Source organism: Mesitornis unicolor, unplaced genomic scaffold (genome assembly GCF_000695765.1).
Source record: "Mesitornis unicolor isolate BGI_N332 unplaced genomic scaffold, ASM69576v1 scaffold32096, whole genome shotgun sequence".
In the NCBI taxonomy this organism is placed as follows: Eukaryota; Metazoa; Chordata; class Aves; order Mesitornithiformes; family Mesitornithidae; genus Mesitornis; species Mesitornis unicolor.
This window is the reverse complement of record NW_010193511.1, coordinates 1-3,322: the sequence shown is the minus strand read 5'-3', so window position 1 is coordinate 3,322 and position 3,322 is coordinate 1.

The following is a 3,322-nucleotide window of genomic DNA, read 5'->3' as shown; positions in this document are numbered from 1 at the left end:
GACCCTTCGTATCCACCGACCCCGTTAGTGGTGCTGGGGACCACAGCCAGCTCCCAGTGACTGTCTCTGGCACAGGGAACACCCTGAGCCGGTGCAGCATCTGCAGCAGGGAGGGGACATCCCTTTGGGTTCCCTGGGGACAATCCCCCTGCTGTGGACACCCCTCTTCAAAGCCGGACATGGGGCAATGACTGACCCCAGGGTTATAATGAACTCCTCCAGGGTTGGGGACATGGGGTGCAGTGGGGTGCCAGGAGGGGTGGGGGGCGAGGGCACCCAGCACAAGCCCAGGCTGCAGATATTGATATTAAATTGTCTTTATTACACAGATACAGAGTTAAGAACAGACATAACCTGAATCATAAAGTTTACATCTTTCACAGGTCAAACATACAGTACACTTAGAGAAAGCGGGAAACAGCAAGGGGGGGGGACAGCATGCCGAAGGAAAGTCCTACCACGTCATCTCTCTGGGCTGGCCCCCAAAACCTGGCTCTGGTTTCCAGCCCCCCGGGGACCCCCGTGCCCCAGTGTCCCTGTCCCCAGGACTGGCAGGGTAATGCGGGCAGGGTTCAGCCCTACACAAAGGGGTGACCAGGGAACTGGTGCAGCTGTGAGCAAGGGGGGAACGGTGGCACAACACCTCCCTCCTGGGGCCATGACATTTGGTGGCATCAGAGGAACTCCCAGGGATCCCACTGTGACAGGGACACCCCAGAACAGTGCCTGGGACCTGGGAACAAGGTGGCATCTTGTCCCCAGCCTCAAACCCACCGGGATGCATGGGGCACCCCGAGGAGAAGGGGGGACCCCAGCATGGCCTGGAGGAGGAAGGCAAGGAGAGGGACATGGGGGACTCCAACAGTGATGGAGCAAAGTCCAGGTAGGTGTGGGACCCCTGCTCCAAGGTGCCCAGTCTCGCTGGCATGCAGGACTTTGGTTTCAGCTGGGATTTTGGGTTAGGAACACAAGGAAGGAGCTGGAGAGACCCTCACCCAGAGGAGAACCACGTCTCTCCTGCCCCCTCCTCCAGCCCTGTGTCACATTCAGCACCCAGCACCCCGGGCAGGCTGTCCCCACGTCACCAGCACTGTCCCCCAGCCCCAGCCATGATGATAAGGAGCAAACCCAACAAGGGGAGCCATGGGTGGCCATGGGGACCCGATCTGGCAAAGCACCGTGCCCAGCCACCCCAGCACCCTGTCCCCCCAAGCTGCCACCAGGATGTCCCTATCCCCCAGCACTGCCACAAAGCCACCAAAAGACATGGCATGGAGCATGTGTCCCTGCTCCCCCACACACCCTAACACCATTTCAGGGCAAAACCCCGCAGAAGTGCCCACTGCAACAGCCAGCACCTTCCCGGCCACCATGGTCCCCTCTGTGCCCGCATCACCCCGGCCCCACGGCCACACTGCTGCTGCCGTCCTCCCCGCATCACAAATTTTTGGGAAATATTACACTTTAAAGCTGTCGTTCTGGTTTGGACGTCGGCTGGCGCCGCGCCGCCCGTCCCCTCCCTCCCTCGGCTTTTGGTTTCAATGCAAGGTTCTGTAGGGTATTTTTATTATTTAAAAAAGAAGAAGAAGAAGAAAATAATAATTAAAACAACAAAAAAAGCAAAACAGAAGGGAATGAAAACGAGAGCAGACTCTGTGGAAATGCTCTCGTCTGTGGTTTCCCGGCGAGGCGGAGGTAGAGAGGCAGAGCCCTGGCGCAGAGCAGGGCTGGGGACACATGGGGACACACAGGGACACAGGTGGCAGGAGGGCAGGGATGGGCTGGACCCCTGGGAGAGCAGGCGGCCCCGCAGCAGGTGCATCTGCAATACTCTTATATATTACCTCTTCTCAGGAAACATAAGAAAAATAGACAATATTACATATGTCACACCATAAATAAAGTGAACGGTCACATGGGGGGGCAACCCCGCAAAGTGCCCAGCCCTGGGGTGCGGAGAACCCCTTGGGGTGATGCACCGAGGTCTTGGGGTGCACAGAACCTCCCCACGGGATGCACCCCAAGGCCTCAGAGTGCACAGAGCCTCCCCAGGGGGATATACCGAGGTCTTAGGGTTCACAGAATCCTCCTGGGGGGATGCACCAAGGTCTCAGGATGCACAGAAATCCCCCAGGGGGATGCACCTCAAGGCCTCAAGATGCACAGAGCCTCCACAGGGGGATGCACCAAGGTATCGGGGTACATAGAAATCCCCCAGGAGGATGCATTGAGGTCTTGGGGTGCGCAGAAACCCCCCAGGGGATGCACCCCAAGGCCTCAGGGTGCACAGAACCCCCTGGGGTGATGCACCGAGGTCTTAAGGTGCACAGAGCCTCCCCAGGGGGATGCACCAAGGTCTTGGGGTACATAGAAATCCCCCAGGAGGATGCATTGAGGCCTTGGGGTGCACAGAAACCCCCCAGGAGATGCACTTCAAGGCCTCAGGGTGCGCAGAGCCTCCCCTGGGGAATGCACCAAGGTGTTGGGGTGCACTGAATCCCCCCCAGGGGATGCACCCTAAGGCCTCGAGGTGCACAAAGCTGCACCAGGGCTTGGTGCTGGTGGCACAGGGCTGGTGACGTTGCTTTGGGGGTGCCCCATGCACCGAGCTCTGCTGCGACACAACACAGCCCCTGGGTGACCGGCAACAGAACCGACCCAGCCCCAAGCCCTTCCCTCTTCTTCCTCCCCTACAGAAAACACACAGGATGGTTTGGGGTTGGTTGTTTTTTTTTGCAAATGCGGAAAAACTACAGCTCCTATCGAGCACACGACTTCTGGTTGCCTCCGGCCAGCCTCGCTCCCCCACGCCACAGCCTCCAGTGGGTTCTCATCACCTTTTATTTGGCAAAATGTCTCTTATTATTATCACTATCATCATCATCATCATCATCATCATCAATTATTATTATTTTTCGTTTTTGGACCTCTGCAAACACTATTTACATTCACATTAGGGTACAGCACTCCTGCCCTGGGAGCCGGGGACTTTCCGTATTGCACTCCCGTCCTCTGCGCTTTGTACAACGGTGCGAGAAACACAAAATAATCGACATTGTCCCGGGCTGCCTCCGCGGCCAGGAAGGAGGTGGCGCTCGCTTTCCTTTCCTTTCCTTTTTCCTCTTCAAAATCCTTGCAGAATAAATCCAATGGGGGGGGGTGGGAGCAGCCTGGCAGCGAGGGGCTGGGGAGGGGGGGTTCCGGCTGCAGAAAACCTCAAATCTGTCTTTTAATCTCTTTTATTTTTAATTTTCTTTCTCCGGGGTGGCGGTGGGCAGAGGTAGAGATGTGCCGGCTCCGGCTCCGGCTGCGCCACCGTCTT